The following is a 12,320-nucleotide window of genomic DNA, read 5'->3' on the forward strand; positions in this document are numbered from 1 at the left end:
TCATTCTTCTTAAAGATTTTGTTTTTAATTTCAGTGTCAATATATTAAATATAACATAAATAGGAATCTTCCCTCTTTGACTTCTTATAACATGTGTAATAGTCCGATTCATATATAAAATATAGAAACTATTTAAATAAAAAAATATGTCTATTTTACTTCTTTAGCAACTTAACAATAATAATTTTTCTAAATTTGCTCCATTTCGAAATTCAAAATATTTCGATTTTGGACGCTTACTTCGAAAAACATTTATTTACAACTCAATTATTCAAAAAAATGGTTTGATTCAATAACTAGAAAAAATTCGACAAGACCTTAAGTTCGAATTTTCAAACGTAATTTTTTCAAAATTAAAACTTGTTTGGGAAATTTTATTTATACATATACATATATTTGCTATATTTTATAATTTTGAAAAATTTAGTAGCATATTTTGCATAATTTTTTGGCGGTTTTATTAAATTAGTGTTTTGTTTTCAAAGTTGTATAATTTTAAATCAAGCTTAGATTATGTCTGAGTTTTAATAATGATATTTCCATCATAATTCAGAAAACAGCAATTTTTTACCACAACCCGCAAAGTAATACTTAATTTATGGCTTAGAGATTTAAGATAATCCTTTGTTGAAATATAACATATTTGAAGACCGTTGGATAAACATTATAATCTAATCTATTTAAATCAAAAGAACAGTGTATTTTACTGCTTTAATAACTTAACAACAATATTTTTTCTAAATATGCTCTTTTTCGAAATTTAATACTTTTCGATTTTGGAAGCTTAGTTCGAAAAAAAATAGATATTAATTTTTTATTTGCGACTCAATTGCTCAATACCCAAACAAAAGTTAGAACTAAACCGTAAGTTCGAATTTTCGAACATAACTTTTTTCCAAAATAATGTGAAATTTTATATACATATGTACATATATTCCAGAAAAAAAAATCGAACAATAATGTAAGTTCGAATTTTCGAACATAACTTTTTTCCAAAATTAAGACTTGAGTATGTTATTTATTATACGTACATATATTTGCTATATTTTAAAATACTGAAAATTTTAGTAGCATATTTTGCATAAATTTTAGCCAATTTTATTCAAAAAGTGTTTTGTTTCCAAAATCTTGTAACCTTAAGTCAAGCTTAGGTTATGTTGGACTTTGAAGAAGGCCATTTTCATCTTTATTCAGAAAGCAACAACTTCTTAATACAGCCCGCTATGAAGTGGTAATACCCTTATAATTTGTTTTGCTTTCAAATGGATTTAAGGTAATCCTTTGTTTAAATAAAATATAAATATAACAGATAAAGTATCTGAAACTTTATTAATCAGTGCTATAAAATAAATCATTTTTGAAGGATATTTCGGCGCATCATATACATATTTTTGCTTTATTTTATTTTATTCACATATTTCACCAATTGACATTATTATCAAGAACTCATATTTATTGCAATAGATCACTTTTTTTTCATTCACACATTAGCACACATAAATTTTTAAAAAGTAGTAATAAAGAATTGATTGATGTATTAAATCGGAGATGATGCCATCGAGGTGACAAACCGCATTTCTCGACATACATACATACATACATATACGAATTGCGACGCTTATATAAGTCAACTATGAGCACTACCCATCCCTCCCACAACTCCCCCGAAACAAGTTATGCAACAAGATATAAGAGAAGAACCAACAATGAGTAAAATAGATCAATGACCGCCTATACCCCAACAAGACAAATATAAGAAAATTTCAAAAAAAAAAAAAAACGAAAGGACACTAAATACGCTTAGAGCTCCCCACTGGCCTGGAAAGGCACGGGCTCATACGCCATTAAAATTAGATGAATGAATGACATTTAATCGTGACTGCCTTCGATTAACAATTAACACTCACCTTTGCACTGCGGCGCTGCGCTGCGTTCGTGTATGTAGCTATGTGTGTATCCTGTGGGCGCTGTGTGCGACCGAAAGTAGGTGAGTAGGTTTTTCGGCTCTACTTGCAATTGGCTTAATGCGTTAATCGCTTGTACTTGTCGTTGCCGTTGTTGTTGTTATTGTTGTGGTTCGCCTTGACTTAGCGTACATGAACTGAAAACGTAAACGCAAACGAAATGACTCGATTTTTTCACTTAAACAACTTTTTTTCTAATTTGTATTATTTTATTTAATTTTTTTTATTTTTGTAATTTTTTCTTTATTTTTGTAAGTACACGTTTCTGCTCTCGTTTAGAGGCGACTATTTGGGGGTTGTGCTTATCACTCAATCGCTCTGCGGCGGTTACACTCGCTCTATGACCGTTATATGTATGTACTCGTACTCGTAGTAGTACAAATCGTAGAATTCTACGTATGTATGTGTTTGTATATATTTGTATGTCTGTATTGCTGATACAGAATTTTTCGTCGTTGTTCTTTCGATTTTTCGACAGTCGAATAATTTTCGCTTTAGGGATATGCACAACTGTATGCGTTTATCGGTATGTATTCACACACACATCCACACTTACAAATAACTCACTAAATTCCCTTCAATACACACTTGACTTACTTTCAATATTTAATTTTTTATCGATTAACGGTTTTGAAATAATTTTTGAATTTTTACTAAACTCTACAATAATTTTTTATTTGAATTTTTTTTATTTTATGAACCAAAACTTGAACCAAATTATGTGTTAAAATATTTGAGATCTCAAATTCGTCCGCGTACTTTCGGAAATGAACTGTCTACAACGGTGATGAAATTTTCACTGAGTGCAAAGGGTCTTACGAATAACGGTCGTAGCCAAGTGAAAATGTGCTCGTACTCGTAGTAAAATGCCGTTACATGCAAAAGAGCATACGGCGACTACGAAGAGAGTGAATTGTGGGCGCTCTCTCTCATAAGCGCCCGCTACCACCCTCAATTTGACAGATTAGTGTCTGCAATGTGAACCGATTACTTGTGGACTTCTAAAGGTTAAGTCGAGCGTGAATTTGTTACGGTTCTGAAAACATGTCTGATACGAGTTATCTATAAATTTATCGGGAGATCTGAAATATAGTACATCTAAAGAAAAATACCCTTTGGAAAAGTTTTCGGTCCTTAACAGGTTACGTCAGAATTTTAAATAACTTTTACCGTTATAAAAAATATAAGATTTCTTCGAAATTTTGTCTAAAACATACATCATCCTCCACTATAAAGAGCCACCTCAAAAACCTCCTCCACAGATATTTTAGAATTACTACGAATCTTTTCCAAAAATGCTCATTAACTGCACACCACCGCCAACGCATGTCCTGTCGCCACCCACTTACTGCTCATTCGCTCTTATCGATTCAGTAATATTTTCGCGCTCTCACATGCGCTATTCTGCTTATTGTTGTAATTATTATACTTACTTACCACAGTAAAGAGTATATAGTATTACTCGTATCCAAAGTAACGGCGAGCATTATGTGAAGCTATGCGGCACTGTCACTCTCTACAGCGTGCTTGAGCGTACGAACCCCTTTCACGTGTTTGACGTGTATCGAACTCACTACCTACGCAAAGGGGTGGTATGCTGCTACTTTTTTGGGGTTTTGTAAGTGTGGGCGCTGTTGATTTATTTTTCTAGCTTTACGATGCTCAGTTATGCCCATGAGCGTGTGTGGCACGTAAGCATCGAATGGAGTTTGAAGTTTGTGTTGTGTGTGTGTGTATGTCGGTTAACCCCAGCGGTATGCTCTTTTGTTTAACGATTTTTATCTTTTATTGCTGTTCGATAAAATTGGGGCGGAAAACGAATTCCTCTGCTGTTTATACTGACAATTATGTGTCTGAAACGTCCCTGTTGGGAAAAGGAAAATGAGGAAACTTGGTACGAGGGCTGCTATATACATATATTTCTGGCCTAGGCAACACTAAGTGCATTTCTCCCATTAGCACATATTCGATATTGCATGAACACCTGGCCGTAAAAAAGGTTTGTTCTCGTTGGATCCCGCACAATTTGACAATCGATCAAAGAAAGGCTCAAAATGCTTCGAAAATTGGTTTGAGCGCATGCAAAAGTGTATAAATCTTGAGAATATTTTGAAAAACAATAAAACCATTTTCGTTGATAAATATTCCTATTTGCATTATTAGGCCAGAAATATATATAGCAGCCCTCGTATGAGTTATTATTGTAAATTTATTAAATTAGATTGATAAATACTTAACTAAAGCAAGTATCTTTTCACTCGTCATTTATAGAGACACATCTATATATATTCCAGAATTTTTTCTCTCTCTGCACCTTTCAGTGACAGGCAAGCATTCTAATTAACTTTTAAACCCTGTCAATATTGTTGTAACACCATTAAATATTTCGAAAATCTTGTTCGATGAAAATGTAAGCTCGGTCGTAGACTTTACTGTTTTGAGAACGGAACGGTTCTAATGATTTCGCAGTCTATGTTATAGTCAGATAGACTTAAATAACTTAATTCTTTAGTGACTATCCAAATTGGTGGAACTTCTGTAGATGCAAGTGTGATAATATTAAGAGGGTGGTCCTACAGAGTTATAAACTCAAATTGATATAATCGAAACGAGAATTTCTTATTTCTGTCGAACCACATTGGATGACTCACAAACAACTAAAATGGCTTCTTGAGCATAGGCATATGACAAGAAATCTCGTAAATAAGGTACGAGTGGCTGTTAAGAAATTTCAAGATAGAGATGGTACAGTTATGGTGAGTCCTCTGTCTCGGGGGTATCTACGGAAATCGGCCGGTAAATTACCACAACAGGCTGTTATACGCGGCGGAATCGCCAGTACTAGTAGGGGAACCTCTGCTAGAGTTTGGGGAGACACCACAGTTAGGAAAGGTTCCAACGAAAACCGGAACAACCCGACCAGGAAACTGAAGTCGGACCCAGTATCTGAAATATAAAAGGAGAATGATACTTGTAGAAAGAGCTGTAAGTAGATAATCATACGATTTTCCAAATATGGCAAATCATGAAAAGATTATATTATATATTGATTATACTATTGAGCTGTCATTTCGTCACTTCATGATATTATAACCAAGACTTTTACATATTAAAAGAAATCGCTAAAGAATTATTGTAAAGACAGCTTTCCGAGAGTACTTTCAAAAACATCTGATCATGGTCTGTCTTTTATACTGAGTACTAAAGAATACATTAAGCATAATGTAAAATTTTGAGCATTAAAGTATTGATAGTTTTGGATTAAAAATTAAAATAAAAAAATTAAAAAAATAAACGAGTATCACTCATTGTAATAGCGGCTTTTAAGGGGTTAGGCGGATTTAAAAATTGGAAAATTTGAAAAAAAAATGTTTGTCTTTAGTACAATATGTTTTAAATATTCTCCAAAAATATATTCCGCCCATCAGGACTCGTCAGTTTCAGTTTGAAACTTTAAACGCGTTTATCTAAAAACTATTTTTATAAGAACGATTTTGGTTTTGCATTCGTCTTTGAAATAACATTATGTAGAAGATTTTTATACTCTCGCAACAAAGTTGCTAGGAGAGTATTATAGTTTTGTCCACATAACGGTTGGTTGTAAGTCCTATAACTAAAAGAGTTAGATATAGGGTTATATATATCAAAATGATCAGGGTGACGAGAAAAGTTCAAATCCGAATGTCTGTCTGTCCGTCCATCCGTGCAAGCTGTAACTTGAGTAAAAATTGAGATATCTTGATGAAACTTGGAAGACGTATTTCCATATGTTTTTAAGGCCCCATATATCGAACACGAGGACCTCGGTGCTTCTAACCTAATATTAAGGTTTCCAACTTTCAATGGACTTTATACAATATATATGACGAATATGTGGGTCAAATTGTGTACTATATGTATAATATTAATTAAGTTAAATAAATAAATTGCGAGAGTATAAAATGTTCGGTTACACCCGAACTTAGCCTTTCCTTACTTGTTTTTAATTTTGTTACAACTAATATTTTTTAACCAACAAAGCGAGTTTTCTTGTTCAAAGTGAAATTTTATTATTTTCTTTTTTCCTTTGTTCAAAAACGAGATTTATTCCTGTATTATCAAAATATTCCTGGTTTTAAGATATTAGATGGACCAATAATGAATTATGCAGTCAATAGCAAGATCATTTGTTTTTAGACGCCAAGAACGATGTAGTGCCAACGGCAGAAATTAATTTGTAAACAAAAATTTCACAAAATACTGTTTAAATATGTATCTAACCCCTTAACAGAAAAATGGTTTCCGGTTGGGGCGTGGCTAATAGCTGGGACTGCTAAAAGATAATTGATAATTATGTTCCTAACTGTAATTTCAAATATTACTACTTTTCCGAAACATTTGTTTCTTAAAATCATTTTAGATGCAACATTTTGATTTACTTTTTTATGTGTATATAGCACAAAAATTTATTTATTTTTATAAAAGCCTTTGCGCACGCTACTCAACCAATATTCAAACCAAAACCAGTCACTTAGTATGTAATTTTAAGCCCTTACCCAACACTGGCAATGCAATTCAGCTTTTCAGCCAAGTTGCAACCGAAATGCTCCCCCACACAGAAACCAAGAACGAGCCATAAAAGCGAATAACGAATTGGTAAAATGAGTATAGTGAGAAGAATAACAATAACAACAACACACACAGTGAAAAGAGCGCACTACCACTAACAAAAACAACAGCAATACTAGTAACAATGGTCATAACAACTGAGCTACGCCAACTGGAAACAACTGAAATACGTAAACACACACAAATAGCAGCAACAACAACATAAGTGTGGAGGAAGCATGGCTCCAATAAGACAGCCGTAAATGTATGGGTAGTGGAAGCAACAGGCAAAAAGCAATTAGCAATAAGCCAAATATTAACGCTCAGGCGAGATCAGTTTAAGCGAGACAGTCGAGTGGAAAAGTTACCACAACGCGGACAAACGAAGTCAAACACTACAGCGACGCAACGTTCTTGGAAACGTGAAAAATAAAAAAATATATTACTGAACAACAAGTGTTGACTGAGATTCTATTTACTTAACGCGAAAAGTGAATATTTTTTCGGTTTTTAATAAAGTGTTGGTTATTACTCCTTACTAATTACGGTTGCGTTGTGCTTCATGTGTTTTGTTGTTGTTGTGATGTTATTTCGAAAAGTTTTTGAAAATAGAAAAGTTATTGTAAAGCCAGCAGAGCAGGTGAAGAGCAAACAGTTAACAACAAAAAGCGCTTTATGACCAAATTGAGGAGCAGTGCTGAGCTGTGTATGAATTAAAAACTTTATTTTTTCCAATAAAAATTAGTTGAATAACTTTTTGGTCATAAGCGAATTTAAGGCAAATAATCACTTCTGGCATTTTCGTGGGTGTCTCCAGCAGTAATCTGCAGCAGTGAGTGTGTGCTAAGCTCTTATTGTTGTTGTTGTTGTGTGAGTGAACTTGAGCTGCTAAGCTGCCTCAGCTTTTACTAGCCATTGTCTCGCCCAAATCAAGCCGCGTTATTCAGCCAAAGTCTTAAAGAGCATGCCTGCAAGTGTAGGCTTTCAAGCGCGTCTCTCTTAAGCGCGTTTGCGCCTGGCTCTTAGCAATAAGCCTCGCTTGTAGTGCGAATTTCAACAAACACATTTTTGTTTTTGTTATTAATTTCAATGCACATTTCAGTGCAAGTTTATTTGCATTTTTTCACACACTTAATTAAAGGCGGTGTTTGGTCATTAACTTTGGAAGGCTGTTGCATTTTAAGTGTGAACTCGTCTGGTAGCTAGCGCGAGTAAGCTTCAATGTATAATATTATTATTTAATTTAAACAATTTTACTATTTGGTTGGCTCATTTCTGCGGTGCTTTTGTTTTGTGCGCCAATGCCGAAAATGCCAGAAAAAGGTATTGGCGCGTGAAAGCCTGATGTCAAGGTGAATCAGGCAAATTATCAAAATTACGCGGCCCATTGTGGAGTATGGAGCGTATTTACGTTCTGTTTTTTAGCCGGTTTTTGTGTGTTTATTCATAAAAACATCAGTACAGAATTGAAAAAATTTTAATTGATTCACAATTTTGTGTAAACAACTTTTTCTTAATCCGTTTTTATTTTTTTTTATTTGTTGCAAATTCAAACAAATTTTATATGCGCATGATAATATTTATTAATACGAGAATATAAAACATGGGATGTTCCATTAAATTAAATCAAAATTTTAATAAAAAATTTTAAATCAAATTCCAATGGTAATTTCAAGCTTGCTTTTATGTGAATATTTATTAATATGTTTTTGAAATAGAATATAATTTTACGTGGAAGTTGAAAATTAAAACAAAAATATATTTTCTTACAACTATAAATAAATAATTTAAAATATATAGTATAGAAATAAATATAATTTTGATAAAAAAAGAAAAAATTGGTTCAATCCAAATTTTTCCTTGAAAGTATTGAAATTAAAATTGAACTATTAGAAAAATCGGTAATAAAAACAAGAGAAATTACTGTACTAAATTATAATATTTTTAACACGATTTTTTTTTGTAGATTTAATTCAAATTAATATTTTTATCAAAAAACACACATTAAAAAAAGAAATACATTTGTAAAGATAAATTATACACACATATCGCGCCACCCTATAAGTTTATAATAATTATCTAGAAATATCTATTGGAAAACGGCGGAAGCAAAGTTGTAGACCAATACGACCTATATATATTTCTGGCCTAATAATGAAAATAGGAATATTTATCAACGAAAATGGTTTTATTGTTTTTCAAAATATTCTCCATCAAGATTTATACACTTTTGCATGCGCTCGAACCAATTTTCGAAGCACTTTTTTTGAGCCTTTTTTTAGCCTTTTTTGGGCGATTGTCAAATTGTGCGGGATCCAACGAGAACAAACCTTTTTTACGGCAGGTGTTCATGCAATATCGAATGTATGCTGGTGGGAGAAATGCATAGGCATGCCTCTATCTGAAGGTATGTTACATGACGGTCTTGCATTATCAGTTCACGTACGGCATCGATGTTTTTGGCACAACGGCTGTTTTTGGACGACATTCACGGAATTCGTCTTTGAGCGAGCGTCGGCCACGATTGAATTCATTGTACCAGTTTTTCACAGTGCTATAGTATGGTGCTTCATAGCCATACAAAGATTTTAGTGAAAAACGATCGCACGAATATGTGCCCGAGTTAATTCCATTTTTTGGCCGAGATGAATTTTTTAATTCCCTGAAAATAAAAAAATTCAAGATTAAATGACAAAACGTTCTGAGTGATGTTATGCTAAAAAATGTCAAACTTTCCAATGGAAATGTCAGATTGCACCTGGCAACACTTAGAGTTGCCTAGGCCAGAAGTATATATAGCAGCCCTCGTAATATAATATAAATATATATTTAAGTCAAATTATACTATAATCAAATATACAAATAATAAATATAGTACACTTTAATTATGTACATATATGCACATTGGATCTATGCAGATTGGATCTGTGTTTTTTAACTAGTTTTTTTCTAATTTGACTTTAAAATATATTTTTTTTAATTTTAAAATTAATTAATTTAATAAAATAATAATTAAACTTAAATTTTCTGCACACATTGTGCCACCGTATATTTAACTTTTCATTTAGTTTTGTTGCAAAATTTGCATAATCGTTATTTGTTATTATTGTTTATTGCCATTTTAGATGTTACACACATTTTGACTATAATTAACTATGCACAGGCAATGCTCAGAGCTTACATGTCTATATATACACACATATGTACGTACACTTGTTGTTGGCTTCGCCATTTACATATGCATATGACTTTCATTGAGCGGTTGGCTGATGAAAAGCGATGAATTATTGGTTTGTTATGACATTGAGCACAATGATTACAAATATTATTATTGCTGTGTATATATGTATGTATATAAGCTTGTATATACTATTTACATGAAAATAATTTATTTTAATTAGCAGAGATGTTACTTTCGCAGTTTTTACGCATTGATTGTGATTTTCGTCATAATTTGTTTATACATACAGTAGTTTTCCGAAATAACGAACACATTAATTGTCAGGCCAGTTCGTTAAATCGAATTTTTCGTTAATTCGAGTACTCACTTAGAGGTATGTTTCTCAATCAAAATGAGTTAAATATCCGTAAATTGCAGTTTAATAAATTGTTTTATTAATTGTTTGTTAAAAAACGAAAAACCATAACTAAACCACTCCAATCAACTGAATTCTTCCAAATGGACCAATTCTGACACTTATACTTTTATTTGGTGCTGATCAATATTTTTTAGTTTTTTTTTTTATAAAAATCATTATATTTTTCCATTTGCACCTTCCTTTTGAATTTTTTCAAGTTATATTTTTTATTCTGTGTCGATGTCATTTGATTTTTTCCTCTTTCGTCATATGTCTTCTTCATGTTGTTCGTTAAACCGAGTACTTACAAATCCCCGATGTTCGTTATTTAAGGTACTCAAAGTAACAAATTTGCTTGTTCGTTATAAGCGGTTTTCGTTAAAACGAATATTCGTTATTTCGGAAAACTACTGTATTTCGTTTAAAAAATTATGTTCGACACATCTGAATTAATTTACTCCTAACTAATCAGAAGATATAAATATATGTATGTATAATATTGGAAATCAGTCTGAATCGGAGGCGACAATGGCCAAAATTAAGTAATTAATTTTTATACTAATTCCCTCATCCCCCATATTTACGCACACCTTAGAAAAACTAATCAGCTTATTGTATATGAATTCCGCACAGCACTGAAGACACTACATCAAAGCCCAACGCGACATTTATTTGTCGTATTTGTAGTATTTTTATGAGCATAGCATCATTTATGGTGCATTAAAAATGTCACTTGAGTATGCCGCATTCGAAAATCAGAGTGTAAAAAATAGAATGGACGATTTTGTAGATACATATGTACACGCTTAAGCCAATAATTTATGTATAATTCGAATAGCTTTAATGAACAGTAAATTTGTTTGAGCAGAAAGAATTCGACTCATTCACAGCATAATTTATGTTTAAATATAATTATCTTATAGCTGATAAAGTGTAAATTAAAAGTTAGATGACTTATGCTGACTCCAATAAATTGAGACTAGATTTATGAGGATTGATTGAAGAATAATTTCTATATATTCTAGAATATCAATATTCATGATTTTGATGAGGTGTTTTTATTGTTTGATGGTGTTTATGGTCCGTACCCAAGAAAGACGGGTCCAAGTATCTGGAAGGAATGCAGATTTAATTCCAGTAAAAGGCTGTGAATGCGATAGCATTACCCAAAATAATTTGGGGATTGTTTTCAGTAATTTTAAATCTTAGGTGAAGAATTGGAACATTATAGATAAATATACAAACTATGCTGGCCGAAGTTCCATGATCTTCTCTACTTATTCTAAAACCTTAAATTTCCATCAAAAATACACTCGATTTGTATGTAGACGTTATTCGTTTTTATAATTTTTGATCTATGGTATTAGATCTCCACCTGGTCCAAAAAATTTTTTATGTGATCTCTCATGTGTAGATCAGGCTGATCAAAATAATCCGTTATGTTCACACCAAATGTTCTATAAAACCGTTAGCGTGTGATTTACTCGGGGAAACGTGCATCGTGATAGAAGTTTTGAGTCATCCGTAAAGCATCTGTTCAACAGCTTAAAAAGGGAAGTGGCAAAAACAATGAACAATACAACAATAAAAAGTTGAAATGTGCAAATGTATGTGTTTTAAATTATCAGTTGCTGTCACAAAGTGGCTGATTGTTTGCTCAGCTAAGTGAAATGACGCATCGACAGCTAATGTGCGCCATTTTGCAAAAAAAGTCGTAAGAATATACAAACATATGCGCTTTAACAATTTCAAATATTTTTTTTTCAACTTTTAGCCGGGTTTTATTGACTCAACACATATTCAAAGTACTATAAACTAATATATATAGATGCATACATACAAACACATATGGTTATGTGCATAAGGAAACAGCAGATGTGCTTTGAATTACTTCAAATGAAATATGGGTTTGTCAATACCTGACAATACGTTTCGTATGCAGCTACAATAAGTATGTTTGTATATATGCTTATACATATATAAATATTTATATATTTATATTTTTGCGGTGAATTCTAGGAAGTGTTGTCTCAAATTTGTGTGGCGAGAATATCACTGGCGTCAAATCGCAGAAACCACAAAGTTAATAACAAACCATGTATACTATCATAGAGTTCAATTTACACACACACACTCATACACACGAATATTAATATGTTCGACAGCTCGTTCATGAGCATCTTTATATGTC

The 12,320-nt window shown here is 32.2% G+C and overlaps 2 protein-coding genes across 11 annotated transcripts in view; one reads left to right on the top strand and one right to left on the bottom strand.

Annotated features, from left to right (window-relative positions):
• The window catches only part of LOC105214238 (synapsin), a 112,804-nt gene extending 110,030 nt beyond the window's left edge, over positions 1 to 2,774 (bottom strand). The window contains exons 1-2 of the mRNA XM_054226576.1: positions 2,562 to 2,774; positions 1,908 to 2,101 (exon numbers count right to left, since the gene is read on the bottom strand). The gene's annotated coding sequence lies outside the window, so the exon portion shown is untranslated. The remainder of the gene's footprint in view (positions 1 to 1,907; positions 2,102 to 2,561) is intronic.
• A 4,099-nt stretch (positions 2,775 to 6,873) lies between these two features.
• The window catches only part of LOC105214232 (uncharacterized), a 75,614-nt gene continuing 70,167 nt past the window's right edge, over positions 6,874 to 12,320 (top strand). For 7 of the 10 annotated variants that reach the window (XR_008470977.1, XM_054229453.1, XM_011187538.3 and 4 more), the window contains exon 1: positions 6,874 to 7,071. The gene's annotated coding sequence lies outside the window, so the exon portion shown is untranslated. Of the gene's footprint in view, positions 7,099 to 12,320 lie in introns of all 10 variants that reach the window. The other 3 variants (XM_011187539.3, XM_054229442.1, XM_029041661.2) reach the window with 3 other exon arrangements.

This window comes from Zeugodacus cucurbitae, chromosome 2 (assembly GCF_028554725.1).
Source record: "Zeugodacus cucurbitae isolate PBARC_wt_2022May chromosome 2, idZeuCucr1.2, whole genome shotgun sequence".
Classification (NCBI taxonomy): domain Eukaryota; kingdom Metazoa; phylum Arthropoda; class Insecta; order Diptera; family Tephritidae; genus Zeugodacus; species Zeugodacus cucurbitae.